This window comes from Choloepus didactylus, chromosome 3 (assembly GCF_015220235.1).
Source record: "Choloepus didactylus isolate mChoDid1 chromosome 3, mChoDid1.pri, whole genome shotgun sequence".
Classification (NCBI taxonomy): domain Eukaryota; kingdom Metazoa; phylum Chordata; class Mammalia; order Pilosa; family Megalonychidae; genus Choloepus; species Choloepus didactylus.
The window spans coordinates 132,007,520-132,026,521 of record NC_051309.1 but is presented as its reverse complement, the minus strand read 5'-3'; the positions used below and the strand labels follow the sequence as shown (position 1 = coordinate 132,026,521).

The window sequence follows — 19,002 nt, the reverse complement described above, 5'->3', positions numbered from 1 at the left end:
GTTTTTAACTATGTGGCTTGCTGAATAAAAGCTGCTGATACATATTCAATATTTCCTTCAAGTATTAACCCAACTTTCTGGGCTTGAGATATTTAACAAGTAATGCCGAGCCTCTTCCGAACCCTGAGTATATATTCTTCACCCAAGAAATTTCAGATTTCGACAAGACTCACTCTCCTGAATAACAGTGTTGATGGGGAAGTGAGCATACACAGACCTCATCTTGTAATGGAAGCCCTGTGTAGCACCCTGGATGATGTTTTATACATGACGACAGACAGTGTGAGCTGTAGCCATTTCCTTTCTATTTCCCCACCATTTGTCAATCCCAAGCATCATCTTTTTCTTTTTGAGGAGACTGAGATTTCCTCAGAGAGAGTTCTACATTGATGGGACTGAAGTCCCTCCACAGGGTTCCTCTGGGGCCCTTCACAATAACTGTGCAAACCTTCCCTGTCATGTTGACGTTTTTCTGGAATTTCTGTTTGCTGAGAATGGTCTTCATTCTCACAGCGGATGTGGAAAGAGCATGGTATAGAGTTTTAAACATTGTTTACGTAGTTTTTACATGGAGGAAGGTGCTTCAGCTATGGTAGGTCAAAAATCTAGAGATGGCATTTCATAAAGAAGGAACTAATGTTTCCTATATTGTCTAATTCCACTTTATGATATACATTGAAATATATTTGTGCATAGTTTTCTGAAGTAAACTTTATGAGAAGTGTCATGGATTCAGTTGTTAAATTCATCCATTTATGTGCAAATGCTTTTAATCATTGCAGTTTTTGAAACCATTAAAAGCAATAGAAGATAATGAATTTAAGGATCTTGATTCTTTGGGAATGCTGGAAGGTTGAGTTGTGGAAGAGTTTTGTAATTCTTGTTACAACAGTTTACTGTGAATTCTAAGATTTTCTTGAAATAGGAATGCTTGACAACTACTCTGTAATCAAATACAAAAAGAATTGCAGTGTGGCTTACCTTCTCTCACCAATATCATACTGCAAATGAATGAGCAAAACTTGAAGCTCCAAGGAAAGGAAAAGCATTTTTGTAACCTAACTGAACAAAGTGAAATTTTATATTGAAATTGGAACTTTTGTAATACAAATCAATAACGTTTGAACACATTTTAAAAAAATGAATAAATATGCAGATGATTTTGATTGTAATAGACAATGTTATATAAATTTGCTGGAAAGTCTTTGAGAAAATTTTGATGAATGCTTTGGTGATGTTGATAAATTTAGAGTTGCTTTCCAATTATACAATATCCCTTTGAACTCAGTGGGATAATACTGATAATACTGAATTGACAGGAGCTAGTGAATTTACTTAACTTGAATAGATGTAGTTTTGAAACTGTTAAGCATTTGCTTCAAGGTCAAATCAACTCTAAAAAAGATGAACCAATTTTGTCAATGTGGATGTGAAAATATTAAAGTTGTTTCGGTACTTGATTTAGGTATTGGGAAAGTTTTAAGTATGTTAAGAACAACTTGACTTTATGAATTTTTTTAACCTACAAATTATATGAAATCAAATCAAGATTCTTTTTGATAATAATTTGGCGTGTATTGAGTTGATATATACTATAAATATAAAATACACACCAGATCAAAGACTTGGAAGCCTTTCTTATTGAGGATAGGTCAGGTTAATTAAAATATATTATTAAAATTAATTTCATTGGTCCCTTTTTACTTTGTTTAATGCGGCTATTATAAAAATTCCGTATGTGGCTTGTGTTATATATTCTATGAACAGTGCTGGTGTAGACAGTGTCAGTAATAACCCGAGGCCCTTCTTGGTGATTAGCTCATGACAGAGCTGGAGAATAGCATAAGCAATATTTATGAAGAAAGTTCACTTTAATAATTTGGTTTTTATTTCCTTTACTGTCATTTGATTGCTTCAGCATTTGGCAGTCAGCTTATATTTTAAATGAAAATTCTTGGAGGTTGCTTTTTTAAAAATATTTATTTTTAAATGTAGTAAAATATGAATAAAATCATTTTAACCATTTTAAGTGGACAATTCTTTGACATTAAGTACATTGACAAAACTAACTTTCACCACCATTTCCAAACTATTTTCATCATCCTAAATAAAAACTCATACTCATTTAGTAATAATCCCCCTCTTACCCCCACAATACTTGGTCAACACTATTCTGCTTTCTCTAAGAATTTTCTTATTCTAAGTGTTTTGTATAAGAAAAATCATACAATATTTGTCCTGTTGTGTCTGGCTTATTTTATGCAATGTGATGTCTTTCATCCATGTTGTAGCATGTACTAGCACTTTATTTCTTTTTACACTGGAATAACCTTCCACTGTATAGTTATAACGCATTTTGTTTATCCATTCATTTGTTGATGGACAGTTTGGTTGCTTCCATCTTTTGGCTGTTGTGAATAATGCTGTGATGAAATTGGTGTACAAATATCCATGCAAGTCCCAGCTTTCGTTTCTTTTGGGTATATAACTGGGAGTAGAATTGCTGGGTCATAATGGTAATTCTATGTTTAACTTTCTGAAGAACTGCTGAGCTGTTTTCCACTGCAACTGCACCATTTTACATTGTCACCAACAATGAATGAGGGTTTCTCTTTCTCCACATCCTCGCCAACCCTTGCTTTTTAATCAGGAGGTGACTTAACCGAGTTTGTTTCTTAGCGTCGTAATATGGTAGCGTTAGTTACCATTATGAAGACACAAATTTATTAATTATTATTATTATTATTATTTCACATATAACTTAGTGACTTCACCGATAACCAATCTGAAAACAAGGTGATCAGTGTTTTATTTTATTGTTTTTTATTTTTTATTTTTATTTTGAAATAATTTCAAACATATAGGACAGTTGCAAATACAATACAAACCCCATACAGACAGCTCCAACACTCCCCCACCCCCAGATATCCATATCTACCAATTTTACATTTTGCTGCCTTTGCAGTACCTTTCTTTCTCCTCCCTCCCTCCCTCCGTCCCTCCCTTCCTTCCTTCCTTTTCTTCCTCTCTCCCTCCCTTCTCCCTCTTTCTTTCAACTATATCTACTACCTTTCTATCAATTATCTATCTACACATTTATCATCTTCTGACCATTTGAGAGCAGGTTGCATATATCATACTCCTTGAACTCATAACACTTCCATGTACATTTCTTACAAACAAGGATATTCACTTATGTCATTAACTTAACTGCAGTTAATTCAAGCAACTTAATATGGATATGAAGTGCAAATTCTATGTTCCAATTTTTCCTTATGCCCCCTTTGAGCTTTTCTCCTTCATTCTTAGATCCACTTCAGTATCATATATTGCATTGATTGTCATTAGCTCTTAATTAACTTTTTTAAATTACCTAATCAAAAAAAAATTTTTTTTAAAAAAAGATATACAGTAAAAAACATTTCAAACAAACCATAACAAGGGAGTAAGAAAAAGATAACTAACCTAAAATAACTACTTTACTTCCAACATGTTCTTACTCTACCCCAAGAAAATAACCTAATATAGCAACATTTCTGTGAACTTATTCCTACCATACCCATCAGAAATTAACAAACCATAGTCATTCCTGGGCATTCCCAGAACGTTGAATTTACCCACGATAGCTTATCTGTTCTTATTGAGTTATCACTCCCCCTTCATTAATTGCTCTCTATCGCTAGTTCCCCTGCATTCTATATTATAAACCATTTATTTTAGGAGTGTGTTGTTTAACCTCCAGGTGTTTGTGAATTTTCTAAGTCTTTGATGATTATTGGCTTCTAATTGTATTCCATTGTGGTCAGAGAATGTGCTTTGAATAATTTCAATTTCTTAAATTTATTGAGTCTTGTTTTATGTCCCAGCATATGGTCTATTCTGGAGAAAGTTCTGTGATCACTAGATAAGAATGTGTATCTTGGTGATTTGGGATGTGATGTTCTATATATGTCTGTTAAATCAAATTCATTTATCAGATTGTTTAGGTTTTCAGTTTCCTTATTGGTCTTCTGTCTGGTGATGTATCTATAGGAGAGAGTGATGTGTTGAAATCTCCCACAATTATTGTGGAAACATCCATTGCATCCTTTAGTTTTGCCAGTGTTTGTCTCATGTATTTTGTGGCACCATGATTGTGTGCATAAACATTTATGATTGTTATTTCTTCTTGTTGAATTGCCCCTTTTATTAGTATGTAGGAGTCTTCTTTGTCTCTCCCAACATCCTTGCATTTAAAGTCTATTTATCTGAGATTAATCTTGCTACTCCTGCATTCTTTTGGCTGTAGCTTGCATGAAATATTTTTTCCATCCTTTCACTTTCAACTTCTTTGTGTCCCTGTGTCTAAGATGAGTCTCTTGTATGCAACATGTTGATGGTTCATATTTTTTGATCCATTCTGCCAATCTGTATCTTGTAATTGGGGAGTTTAATCCATTTACATTCAATGTTATTACTGTGAAGGCATTTCCTGAATCAGCCATCCTATCCTTTGGTTTATGTTTGTCATATATTTTTCCCCTCTCTTTCTTAATGTCCTTTATTGAACCAATATTGAATCTCTTTAGTACTGAACCTTTCTCCATATCTCTCTCTCCTTTCTTTGTTTGTCTGTCTGTAGGGCTCCCTTTATCTGAAGTAGGGAAATCTCTCAGCATTTGTTTGTCTGTGAAAAATTTAAGCTCTCCCTCAAATTTGAAGGCGAGCTTTGCTGGATAAAGTATTCTTGGCTGGAAATTTTTCTCACTCAGAATTTTAAATATGTCATGCCACTGCGTTCTCGCCTCCATGGTGGCCGCTGAGTAGTCACTACTTTGTCTTATGTTTTTTCTTTGTGTGCGGTGAATTGCTTTTCTCTTGCTGTTTTCAGAACTTGCTCCTTCTCTTCAGTATTTGACAGTCTGATCAGAATATGTCTTTCAGTGGGTTTATTTGGATTTATTCTATTTGGAATTTGCTGGGCATTTATGCTTTGTGTATTTACGTTGTGTAGAAGGTTTGGGAAGTTTTCCCCAACAATTTCTTTGAATACACTTTCTAGACCTTTACCCTTCTCTTCCCCTTCTGGGACACCAATGAGTCTTATATTTGGATGTTTTATTTTATCTATCATATCCCTGAGGTCCATTTTGATTTTTTGACTTTTTTCCCCATTCTTTCTTTTGTTCTTTCATTTTCCGTTCTGTGGTCCTTGAGGTCACTGTTTCGTTGTTCAGCTTCCACTAGTTTTATACCATGAGTATCCAGAATCTTTTTAAATTTGGTCAACAGTTTCTTTTATTTCCATAAGATCATCCATTTTTTTTAATTTACTCTTGCAATTTCTTCTTTATGCTCTTCTAGGGTCTTCTTCATTTCCTTTATATCCTGTGCCATGCTCTTCTTCATGTCCTTTGTATCCTGTGCCATGGTCTCATTGCTTGTCTTTAGTTCTTTGATTAATTGTTCCAAATACTGTGTCTCCTTTGATCTTTTGATTTGGATGTTTGGGTTTGGGTTATCCATATGTCTGGTTTTATCATATGCTTTAAAATTTTCTGTTGTTCTTAACCTCTTTACTTGATAGGGTTCTTTTAGTATATGTAGGATTATTCAAAGACAAATCTCTGATTTGTCAGATCTACAGCTTGGTGGCATACACTTTCTCCAACTAACCAGCAGATGGTGTCTGCGAGTCACCTATTCCCCTCAAGTCAGTTCTCCCCAACTTTGTCTTTGTGGTGTGTGGGGGTCTGGTTCTTGTGGGGTTCGATTGGTGCACTAAATTTGGGTATGTTGTTGGTGATGTCCACCCTGAATGTGGGGCGTGTGTCTGAGCGGTTAGGGAGGGAGGGCAGCTTTAATAATCTAACCTCCCAGGTGTTCCTGGAAATTTAAGGCTGTTGCAAGAGTCTAAGCCTTCATTTCACTCTCACCACAGATTGTTTCTGCCACTGACCCACAAGTCTTTGGCATTGGCATATGGTTCTTGGGATTTCCGAGTGGGTCCCTCTTCCAAGCCATGCCCTTCTAGGGCCTCTGCTGAGGGAAGGCTGTGCTACATGACAAGTGCACGCCATCCCTCAAGGGAAGTTCTGGGCCGCTGGGCCGTGTATGTGTGTTCCCAGCCTGCTGTAAGGATGGCTGTATGGGACATGGCAATTTCCCCCTTTTCGCACAGCTCCGCCTTCCCAGCTCCGGGACAATTAGCTGTGGGTGCACAAAAGACTGTTGTCCATGCCCGACACTGTGGCTTGTGCGTGTGCTGCTGGAAACACCCCCCGTTGCACTGGGTTTCTTGGCACGGCTCTGGGCTGTGGCCCCGGCGCCGGGCAGGGGTGTTCCTGGACCGCTGGGAAGATGGCTGCAAGGGGCGTGTTTTTTTTTCCTCTTTTGGCTAACCTCTGCCTTCCTCGCACTGAGACAATTGGCAGCGGGTGTGTGAAAGGCTATCTTCCACCCCAGATACTGAGGCGTTTACGCAGCCCATTCCTGCTGTGCTTCACTGTGCTGTTCTCACTGCTGTATCTGCAGCTGCTTTTGGGTTTTTTTTAAAAAAAGAACTAGTCTGCCTCTAAACGCCAACCCTCCATTTCCCCACACCACATCATGGCTGCTGGATATTCAGCAGCTTACTCACTCATTTCAGAACGCAGACTCCTGGTTTCACCAAGTGCAGGGTCCCTGTGGATTTAGCAGACCTTGTTCAGCTGGTGCATCACTGGAACTGGTGTTCTGGGTCACTTTCTGGCTTTTATCTAGTATTTTTCATGGATGTGTTTTTTTGCCCTGTCTCTCCTAGCCACCATCTTTGGTTCTCCAGTGTTTTATTTTAATATTCAAAAACTAGTTCCTTATTGATTCTTTTATTTTTGTTATGTGGCCAGAAAACAAGAGATTCTTACATAACACATTTTGTGATTTCCTAGAGATTGAATCAAGGTAGTAAACACGAAGTTGGTGTAATGATAAGGTCACTGTAATTGAAATCATTCTCAAATAGCCTGGAGTTAAACATTGGTACCAGGAGTGGAAAAGTAACTGATTTGTAAAAATGGAAAATTATCCCAGAAACAGAACCTGGCTGTCACAGCGGTTGGCCACGTAAATGACTGCTAGGTTAGGCAAATGTTACTTCAATTATTTCACTGGCGATTCCAACTTGAGTGATGTGGTACATGAAAGTAGCCATGGTCAGAAATGTGGGTGATTGTGGAGGAAACTATTCGCTACTTGTAAAGGTCACTTTTGTTTCAGGAACAAAGTCTTCTATTTACTCAAGACCATAAAAATATAGCTGAATTCACCTGATGCTCTTATTTGTTAAGCTTATGATTCTGAACTCTGGCTTGTTGAACATATCATGTCTCAAAGTTACCACTGGAGTCATTTTTCAGCAAGCTAATCTTTATTCTTCTCATGACAAGTAAAAGAAGGTATTTTGTATTTATAGTAAATCATATATGGTATTTCTCAAATGAAGTTTTTTGGATAGGTCTTGATGACAACTATTTTGAGTTTTGCAAGGGAATGGCTTTTAAGAGTTTTGTTTTGTTTTTAAGAATTCCTCTGGATGCAGCTGATCCCAGATGGCAATGGAAATTTCTGTCAGTATTTTACTAAAGATACATAAAGCAGAGTACATCCTAGTTTCTATAGCAATAGAGAATGAAGGTGGCTTTATTTTTCTAAAGTTTTGCATGCATTCCTTCATGTTTTGGGGATTCCAGAGACTTACAGTAAATAGAATACTTGGATTTTTCATCAGATATATCTCTGAAAAAGCTAAAGCTTATAAATTTGCAGTTTACCTTGGAATACACATCAGACCTGGAATTTATTTCATAGTTTTAAGGGTTTTCAGCTTTTTTTACTTTGTAAGGTCTTTATGTCTTTAGACCTTGTTTCTTTTTAGCTGTTGGACTATGCAGTTACAGTTCTGCTATAATGCTGCATATGTGTTCCTAAAAATCACTGTGCTATACAAAATTGTCCAATAAAAAACCCCTACAGTAAATATGGCAATTTACCTTTAAAACTGACCTGAAGTTTACTTGTGAAAGTAGGCATCATAAGGGTTGCGGCTTGTGAGGTATTGAGAAGTGATGGAAGGAGGGTTATCCCAACTTAGAAGGTTGTAACATTTTTGTGGATGAGTATGTCTCAAAACACATTTGGTGAACTGAGGAAGGCAGCAGGATATTTGAGTTGTGTGCGTGTTCTGTGTATTTCTATTCAGCTTGGGTCAGCTGGGTGCAGTTTTCTGTATTCACCTAGTGCTTCTGGGAGATGAAATTGTGCATAAGCAAACATGAAATTTCTTGTTCCATAATGTATCAGTTTCATTTGAAACAAATTAATGTTTTCAAAACAAGCATTTTAGTAGAACAGACTATACACTTTTATAATACCGATGGTTTATAACTTCATAAAAGCGGCTATTCTCTACAAAAAAGGAATATCCTGAAGTGTTTTTTTTATGTTACCAAAATGCTTGCCTATTTGTACTCTTGTCTCCTATTTTTTACTGAGCCTGTCATTAACCAACCTGGTTTTTCCACAGCACACTTTTTCTTTGCCCTTAGATTAATCATATTCCCATGATTTCCTTTTTGAGATCTAACTTTGACTCTCCCACTGGAGAAAGGAGCTTGTTGTCCACAACCCCAAGGTATGACCTGCAGCCTGAAAGCCAGGCAGGTGATTATGCAGTCTGTGCAATAGCCCACACTTAGAGTGCCTCTCCCTCCTTCCCCACTTCCAGGGACTGTAGTTGCTTCATAAGCAGTGGCTGTAGTCTCAGCTCCTTAAATTTCCTGTCAGGGTCAGAGGCTCAGGCTCTTCAGTAAGGCATAGACAGAAACCTGCAGCCGGGACTAGCTTCCTCGGCATACATACAGCTCTCCCAGTACTGGGCTGGAAAAAGAAACCCCACTTTTTTTTTCCAAACAGTTTTTAATAATGGTGGTATATAATAAACATTCTTGTTTTATTCTGGATTTCAATATCTATGTGTATGTGTTTCACCATTAAGTATAATATTGGCTTTGATCTAAATTGGCTATTTGTTTTCCTGTTTAAATATTATCTTTAAATTCATAGCAAACAGAGTTTTACCAGGAATCTGGCAAAAAATGAAAACAGTCAAATGAGGTTGTCAGATGATGTTTGATTTACTTCTCTCTCTTGTTATTTTGAAGCAGGAATTCCTTTTTAAATTCTGTATATTTAACCTCTATTTCATCTAATAAGTTATGACAGAAAGAAAAGATATCATTTCTTCCCCCGCTTCCTACACCCTTTTTCTAGGCTTTGTTAATTTAATCCGGGGCAGAAGTCATTATTATGGACTTCACATATTAATTTTCTTTTTTAAGAATAGATGTTTTTATTTTTAGATTTTTGCATTCCTGATGTTTATTACTTGGTCAATTGATTGTGAAAATATTCGTTAAGGAAAATAACCTAAAACTGAGAAAACATTTTATAAAATGTACATAATAGTCCAAGATGTGTGAGGTGCTAATAAAGGTGTACCTATTTAAATTTGGTTTTATCTCCAGTTCCAGTCAAATTATGTACTTTGGTCCTGGAAACAACTGTTCTTTCAGAAACTTTTGTTGTATTTTTTTGAGAAATCATGGCAAATAGGACAAATAAAGTCTCTAGAGGGGACAAGGTAAATTTTGGAATTATTAAGCTTCTCAACTACAAAAAGTTGAAAGAAAATGCGAGATACATTTTTTTTTTTTTTTTTTTTTGGTGTGTGTGTGTGTGTGTGTGTGTGTGTGTGTGTGTGTGTGAGTAGTTAGGAAAGTTGTAAACACTAGAAGCTAACAGTGTTTACAGAGTTTGAGTTAGGTCACATGTGGCTTTTAATGGTTGTATAAGCCCAGGAGAGTCCCATAGACATAATGGTTTTTTTAATTTGAGCAAAGCATTTGACAGTGGCTGTCATGATAACTTTGTGTATAAGGTGGAGAAATGTGGGCTGGGTGATAGCACAGTTGGAGGGATTGATAGATAGTTGACCTTATAGCCAGAGTTTTGCTGGGTTTTAATTGTAAAAGTATCTCATGTAAGCAAACAATGCTTGAATTTCTTTTTCTTGTTGTTCTTAAGAGTAATAATATTAAAAATATTTTCAATACTGTGAAAAAACAGAACCTGGAAATTGGTGAGCAGCTGATGTACAGCAGAAGCAGCCATACACAGAAAGGATCTTGAAGCTGTGAACTGTCTATCATACAGAGTCAGTTGAGGGAACTGTGACTCTTAACCTGAAGAAGAGCAGAGACAGAATCAGATAGCTGTCTTCATAAGATTTAAAGTGTTGCTGTGTGGAGATGGTAAAGGCTTACCTTTCCTTTGGGGACAGAACTAAAGAAGCCATTATGTGGAAGTACAGGGAAGCATGTTTCTAATCAACTTCAGGAAAAACTTTCCGGCAGTCAGAAGGGTTCCACTTTGAAATCGACCACTTCACAGTATAGGGAGTTCCCTGTTTTGGGAAGCGTTTGAGCAAAGGCTGGATGATAGTGGTGCGTGAGCATTGCTGTAAAGGCTATTCCTCTACTGAATGGGAAGCTTGGCAAGGATAATCTGTGCAAAAACTTCTGCACCTTCTTCTATGCACAAGACAGTGTGATAAGAGTTGAGAGCACTGTAAGCTGGACAAAAACCAGTTATGCACATAAAACCTGAAATATAGTGGTGGTGTCTGTTTGTGCCTGCCCATGATCAACGCTAAGCCAGTATATTTATCTCCATATAGGAAGAGTCTGGAATTCTTTGCCTGTCCTTACTGCTGAGAATCCACTCAGGGGCGATGATGAGCTCTTTTTCCAAACTGCCAAGTGACATCCAAAGCCCGTGATCTGACTTACTGCTGAACTCATTTCCCTTGTTCCTCAACATTTTCTGCCTCACATTGAACTCTTTTCTAGTTTTACATTTAATTCTACCCCACATTTGTGCCTTTGCTTTTGCTGGTCTCTTTACTCGACTGTCTCTTTCTTTTTCATTTGTACCCACCTGGCTGCCTTTATCCTTCCCTGAGGTGCCCTCCTAATGGCTCTCTGACCACCAGAGACATGTCGCTCTTATGACCTTCACCCCGCACTGGGCTGTCTCTTCTCGTTGCTGGGCTGTGAGCTCTGTCACAGTGGTGACTACATGCTTTTGATCTTAGATTTTTTTAGTGCAAAAAAAAAAATGTTTATTGACTAAATTGGAATGGGGTAGAATCTTTTTTCTGTGTGTCCTAGTGCCTAGTACACTGCTTGACACATTGTGGGTGCTTAATTGAATTATGTATTTTCTCAGTTAGGTCACAGTATCATCATATAGTCCTTATAAACTTTAATCTGGGGTGTGCAGGATGAATCACAGTGGGAGGCTTGCAGTCCTCATTGGAGACTTTTGCAAAAGCCTAGGAATGAGATTGTATGTGTTTAAACAATATAGATTTTGGGTTTGTTGTAAACAACTGTTGAAGAAATTGACTGGATTTGATGACTGGTTAGTCATGGGGGCAAAGTAGAGGGTCAAGTTAAAAGTGATTTTTATGTTTTGACCTGAGCCAACAGTGCTGTTGAGGGAAATGGAAGAATTAGGTGAAAGAGCTGGTGTGGGTAATAATTTTTCACAGAGAATTCATAAAGGATTCTATCTTGTAAAAATTCATTGGGCGTAGAACTTGGGAAGCCACTGTGGATCTAATCTTTGACCAGTTTCAGCAGAGTGAAGGGAGGAAGTTAAAGAGGATGATGAATACTGAGGGTGTTAAAGGTATATTAGGAAGGAAATAGGAACTAGGAAGGATAAAAAGAATATCTTCCTTTCTAACATTTTTGTTAGTATTAGAGAAGGGAGAAAGAACAAACAGCTCAAAAAGCTAGCATGGTAAAGAGAACTTACTGATTATTATTATTTTAATATTAGAAAAATCTGAGCATGTTTGGCAAAAAGGAAGTGAATTAGTGGGCATGGAGCAAAACCCTATAGGAAGCAGACCGGTGAGGTGGGATCAAAAAGAAGTTCTTTGGAAAGGAGGAAGGAAACCTTTCCTTTACAGAAGGAAGTAGGGGAAGCAGGAGAAAAAGATAGAGATTCAGAGAATTTTGTAGTGGTGAGCTACGATGACACATGCAGAGGGCAGCAGATGAGGAAACTTAATCACAGTAAGGTAAGGGCAAGGCCGTCTGTGGACGGTGAGGGAAATGGAGATGAACCTGAGAGTTTGCAGAATAAGAAAGAAACTTCAAATGCCCTTTGCTCTCTCTAAGTGTTTTTTTTAGTTCTAGATTCCATGGCTTCCACTGAAATGTTTCCTCCAGTGATTTTATTATTTTATCAGCCCCGTTTTTCTCCTCCTCCCTCCTTGCTCCCACTCCCCTCCCTTCTCCTCCATTTCCTCCTCGTCCTTCTCTTTCTTCTCCTGTGCCTTCCTCTATTTCTCCTTCCGCTTTCTTGTTCTCCTCTTCCTCCTCTCCCCACTCTCTCTTGCACATTCTCTCCCTTCCTCTTCCCTCCTGCCTCCTGCTTCTACACATCCTCCTCTCCCTTCCTCTCCCTTCTTCCTCCCCTTTCCTTCTTGTCCTTTCCTTCCCTCCTCTTCCTCCTCCTGCTCCTTCTGCTCCTATCCTCTTCCCTCCTTCTCCTCTTTCCACCTTCTTCTTCCTCTTCCTCACATACAGATTGTTCTGTTTTGCTAGAGCTGCCATTATGCAAAATACTAGAAATGGATTGGCTTTTATAGGGGGGGTTTATTACGTTACAAATTTATAGTCCAAAGTCCATGAAAATGTACAAAGTAAAGCATCAACAAGAGGATACCTTCACTGAGGAAAGGCCGATGGCATCCTGAACACCTCTGTCAGCTGGGAGGGCATGTGATTGGCATTTGCTGGTCCTTTGCTTCTGGGTTGTGTTTCAAAATGGCTGTCTCCAGAATGTCTCTGGGATTCTGTCTTTGCTCCTCTCTCTTAGCTCCTGTGCACCCTTGCTTCTTTCTCCCAGGGCATTTCTCTCTAAGCATCTGGGGGTCCTCTCTTAGCTTCTTCGGGGCAAACTCTGGGCTTCATCTCTTAGCTTAGCATCTCCAGACATCCTTTTGCCTGCATCTCCAAGCATCTCCAAGCATCAGCATCTATGTCGGCTCTTGAGCTCTCTTAAATACTCTAGTAATCTAATCAAGACCCATGGGTGAGGCCACACCTACATGGAAATAATATAATCAGAGTTGTCACCCACAGTTGAGTGGGTAACATCTCCATGGAAGCACTTAATCAGAAGTTTCCACCCTAATCAAAAGACTGAGAAGTCTATCCCCACAAGATTGCATTAAAGAACTTGCCTTTTCTAGGGTACCTAATACATCCAAACTGGCACACAGAGTTTGGCTGGCTTTTTTATTATTTAGTTCATTCATCTGTTAACCAAGCATAAGTGCTTTCCAAGATCTCAGAGATTCCTGATCACTTGTGTGTTAAGACGAGGTTGTTTTTCAGTATGACAAATGATATTCAAACATACCTTGTTCACTTGCTACACGTTTGTTTTTTTATTTACTTGTCTTTTTAGTGTGTGTGTGTGTGCATGCACATGTGTATGCCAATTCCTGATGTCAACCATCTGTTGATTCTTTAGTATTATAGCAACACAGGCTTTGTTTGTATTCAGGGCAGTTTACATTTTTGTGTTTGCCAAGACCTTTTGCTCTTATTATATAGTAAATTAAATGTGAGAACAACAGGCAGACTGGAAATTTCTTTATAAGCAGTTTGCTGTATTTGTATCTGAGTGAATAAGCCCTGGTTTGCTTATTTATTTATTTATTTATTTTATTTTATTTTATTTTTTTTTTTGACATACAAAAAGACAAGTCATGTTTATTTTACTCAAGTTTTCATAAAAAAAGTTGAAAAAAATCATCCCAATTTGAAGATATTACCAAAATTTGCTTAACACTGTTTCATGTATCCCCTCAATGCCCAGAAATAGAAAAAAATATCTGAGTGAAAGAATAAATATCACCATTCTTAGAGTGTGTTATTTAGTACATGGAGAAAAAAATCCATATAGGTTAAATATAAAAGTAAATGAACCTACTAGTTTCTACAGGTGATGGAAATCCTACTGATATGTTGAAGTCTTCAAGACCTCTTAAGACCTGAGGATCACTTTTGAGCACTATAAAACAACCATATTTACTCCCATAATTCGCTGCCTCCCATTTCCCTCAGCTATTTTAACTGTAAAAAGAGGAGGATGCAACCAAAATACAATTCCCCCACTCCCAGGCTACATGACTGGCAGCACCAGTAGTTCCTTGGGCAATCAGAATTCTAAAGAAGCCCCATCCCCCAGTTGTCATCTAAATAGAAAAACAGTAAAAATGGCTTTGGGTGAGACATTCAGGTTTTGCCTTCCAGTATCATAAAATACCTGGCTAGGAAGTAACCTTATTCATACAGAGAAAATCAAATATTCCTTTCACAGAACAAAGGAACAAAGTGGAACATCCATTGTGCCTGTCTCCCAGCCTCAATATGACCTCAAAAATAAAAGTACAGGGAGGAAATAACTTTACATCTACTATTGTCATGAACTTCAGTTTCCTTAGAAAAGTCAGGGCATGGTGCTTTTCCACTATGGTGGAAGCATGATGCCACTTTTGCCCCAACCTGTGGGGAGCAGGGCCCTCTGATCTACCCTTCCCAGAGATCAGGAACTGCAAGTAGCATCATCTTATTAATAAGAATGGGTAAACATTTCCAGAACTTGTGAAGTAATGTGCTTGAGTTCTTTAGCAGTAATTTTAGTCCATGTGTGTGTGAGGAGAGAAACACTGGGGGACCTCTCATTTCCCATACTTCTTTAGATATGTTGAAATTATGAGTTTATAGATATGCTGTGGAGATGGGTGAGAATAGAACCCTAGCATTTGCAAAAGATGAGCACAAATGTTGGCGCCTTTGATGGCTGATAATCAATACAAGACAAAAAACCTGCTTAACCATTTGTGGCAGTAAGGGAAAAGAGGAATCCTAGGGACTGTCTTGTAAAGAAAGTGAAAAAGACACAGCTTTTCTTTTTTCCCTCAAGTGGACAGCGAAGTTCTAAGTGAAGATGACACCTCATTTGTGTTTCAAAAACATACAGAAAAACACTAAATGTGGAAAACCCTCAAACAATTGTGAACTTGCACAGAAGTTACAAAATACACAAGAGTTAGTCATTGTTTCTCAGTCTACTCTCACTTTACCTGAGGTACAAGTTACCCTCTCCCCTCTAGGTGTACTGAGCAGATTCATATCCTGATTTTCAATGAAAGGTGAAGGGTAGGTGACAATAAGGGGAATGAGGGAGAATGCGAAAGGGGAAATCAGGTGGGGAGAGTTTAGGAATTGAAAGGTCTGAAAATGACTGGTGGAAGAAGGTGCTCAGCACTGAGGAGCCCCAACTAGACTAAACCCTTGGAGGGGGTCCCTGTCTCACACCTGGGGGCCTGGCACAAGCTGGGCCCATAGTCAATACATGGTTTGAGTGGCTGAGGTGAAGAAAACAATACATCATTAGAGACTGCATGGTTCAAGCCTTAATACCCAATAAATCATTCTGACTCCTGACTCCGCTGCTCCTAGAAGGCTGCATGGCTTTTGAAAGATCTTGGTAAAGAGACTGCCTCTAATTTTTCTGTAGCTGTCATCATCATGACCAACACTGATTTCTGGGGCTTTGAAAGCAGGGAAAGTAATGCAGAAGGGGATGATGTTTCTGAACTGTTATAGTGGCCGTAGATATTACTCGATGGGATCTCCAAACAACAGAACAGATTTTATCAATTTTGTTTGCTAGGTGTTCCAGTTCAGCATTAGATTTGCCACCCAAAATGAGTTCCCCCAAACAAATAAAACTTGTTGGTGCTGTTTGGTAGAGAGATTACAAAGCAGGCATAGATCTCTCGGGAAGTTGCCACAACTCTCAATAATATTAACCGTACTACCATTATTACTTTTTGCTTTATCCCATAGTTTGAAGCCTTCACACAGGATGTCTGCTTTTGTAATTCAGTGAGAATGACTCCTCTGTTTTCTCCAAAGGACATATTATTTTTACTTTTTCGGTGCATAACTCAACATGAAGATCTGTGGCTCTTACGAGCTGCCTAATTTTAAATGGTCTGGTAGTTTCAGATTCCATTTACTAAGTTTCCAGATAACATAGTAAATAACTTGGAGAAGGGGATGAATCTTCACAAGGTCATACTGAAGGTAAAAATAAATTATCCCCATCATTGAGAATCTCCCCAGGTTTTCTATCAGCACTACAGTGTTGGTTTCTTCTTTGGTTTGCTTTTCATAGATGTCATACTTTTCCAGTGCAGAGTATCATTGTTCTGATCTCCAAATATTTCTTTAAAAATCTTGCCAGGTTTAGGAACAGGAGGAAATATAATAACCTGGAGCCTTTTTAGGTAAAGGAGAAGGACTGTGATTGCATCTGCAACAATGGCTGGAATGATGAATAATGTGGTAGAGTGCGGAATTGGCCTTAATACTCATTGCTTGTCTCCAGTTACTCCACAGTTTATCATCCTCATAGCATAAGTTATTTGCTTTCACTCTTACCGTAACTGTGTTCAGAGTATCAGGAAATACATCAGAGGCCATGAAGCACATTTTATTCTCCAGGTTTCCCTCAAATTCTGAATTCTGACATTTAATTTTGTTATCTTCAATGCTGAAAATTATGTGTATCTCAGTTTGGATGTTATTGACTTCTACTTGATAAGATAAGCAACCACTAATAAAATTCTGTGGATTCTCCCATTCCACGTACAAGCCACCCTTTTGGAAGGAAAGATCTTTAACGTATGGAGGATCAGGTTTCACACAGGAAGTTAAAAGCACTCTATTGGAGGATGGTGTAATATTTCCTGCATCATCCTTGACCATTATTTGGACACTGTTGTTCAAAACTGGAATCCTTCATTGTAGTAAGATCAGAGAAACAACTTTCCCTCTAAATGTTTTCACATGGAAGAATTTTTCCCAGGCTGTTGTGCCAGTGGTAGAGAGTGAAGTTAGTGTTAGGACTTGTGCTCTTTCTGAGGAGCTACAGACATTTCATGTGGCTCAGGTCGTGCCAAACACATTGCAGCTCAGTCCCAGCAGACTCAGGATCACCTTCAGGGGTGAGATGCACTTTTCTATCAAAATGCTAGGCTTCTCCCTTTCATTGCTACAACACTGGGACCCCAGCTGCAGACAGATATTCATTCAGTGGTACTCTTTTGAACGATGAGTTTCTGGAGCAGTTTTCTGCGGGCACAGCGGCACTGCCATAGGTGCAGAGCAGCAGTGCTCATAGCCTGCAGAGCCCTGCCGGCCACTCCATGCAGACCCAGCCTTGGAACCTGCTTACTTTTTTTTTTTGGTCTGTTTTAGTAACAAATTGGTTATAGCTCTAGTTTATGTTTAGCATATAAAAGTGGATTCAATGAATTTTTTCTAAAATTAGGTATGTTATTTTCTGTAAGTCAGAAAACACTAGTATGCATGCCTGTACAGAGGCTTGCCAAATACTGTTGAAAGTTTGTATAAAATTCTATTTGAGGAATTCTGTGTTTTCTTTTTATATAAAGGAGATTAATGTTCATGGACTTGAATAAATTCCATTTAATGGTTTGGTCTATAATTCTCTTCCTGTATGATAAATTACTACTTTGAAATATTTTATTTGAAGAATTTTTAGGGCAATTTAGATAATTAATGTTTTGATGTAAGTATTTGTTACTTTTAACTTTTGATTAACTAATCATGTTTTTTAAAAAATGATTCCTTCTGTCAGGTCCTAGAGATCAATTAAGTATATACATGTTCCTTTGTTTGCACTTAAAATGATATTTTTATGTTTTCTAAACCTCAGACATTTCAAAACTCAAAGAAGGGCCATGTTGACATATTACCCAGGACTTGCATGTTGTCCCTGATTTGCATGCTAATAAGTACATTGCAGATGACCTGAAAAGGAATGTATTCATAAATATGGAAGAGACTGTAGTTCTCAGTATTAGATGCCCTGTTTCGATCCTTGGGCTTCACTTCCATGTAATGGATAGTCCAGGAGTAGTTCTCCATGAAGAAAACTCATTTTCTTATGAGTTGTAGTGCTGAGAAGCATTTTTACCTAGGGTCCATGCACCCTTTTGCAGAGTTAGCACATTAAGGATCTCTGTTCTTGGGTAAACTTATGTTTTTCTGTAATTCTGTGGCATTGCACCTTCCTCAGTAACACAGCTAGAGCACCTTTCATTATTTTAATAAAAATATCTCATCTCTGTGGAGAAATAGGATCTAATGGCCTGTGTAATCACTCATTTTAACCTTCAGGTCCACAATCCCTTATCTGGAAATCTGAGATCACAAAAACTCTGAAAACAGATTGAAAAAAAAATACGTTTAGCAGCAAAACCTGACTTGAACTAATGTGAGTCTGGTTATATAGCCTTTTGTCTTTATTCTATATCATATGATTACTCAAACATCTAGTTGCAGAAATATGAATGTGTTTGATTATGAGGGGGCATTCCAGACCTCATGGTAAATGTTATTATGTAAACACACTATATATGCCATATTACCTTTCTAAAATCAATTTTTAAAATATCAGCATTCCAAATCATCTGTTAAGGAATTATGGTATTATGTAGGAATATTTCCAATTCTTATTTAGGTTAAAGCCCAAAAACTGTATGATATTTCTGTAGGCAAGAGGGACTAAAAGTAAATGTAGTAGAGTAGATAGTGTATACCTACATCAATAAATTTTATAATCAAGAAGGGACTATTTGTTAATGAAAGTGAAATATGTATTTTCATGATACAGAACATGATAATAGCCACATTCATAAGATGTTCTGTCTTGCAGTTTATTGTATGCAACTTCCTCATGTTTCATTTCACCCAGTGAACACATTTGGAAGGTGAATGCATGGGTCCAGTGAGCTGGTCGTTA

The 19,002-nt window shown here is 37.8% G+C and overlaps 1 protein-coding gene and 1 pseudogene across 1 annotated transcript in view; one reads left to right on the top strand and one right to left on the bottom strand.

Moving 5' to 3' along the window:
* PRDM5 (PR/SET domain 5) overlaps positions 1 to 19,002 on the top strand; it is a 254,641-nt gene that overhangs the window by 31,360 nt on the left and 204,279 nt on the right.
* LOC119529082 lies at positions 16,140 to 17,330 on the bottom strand (annotated as a pseudogene).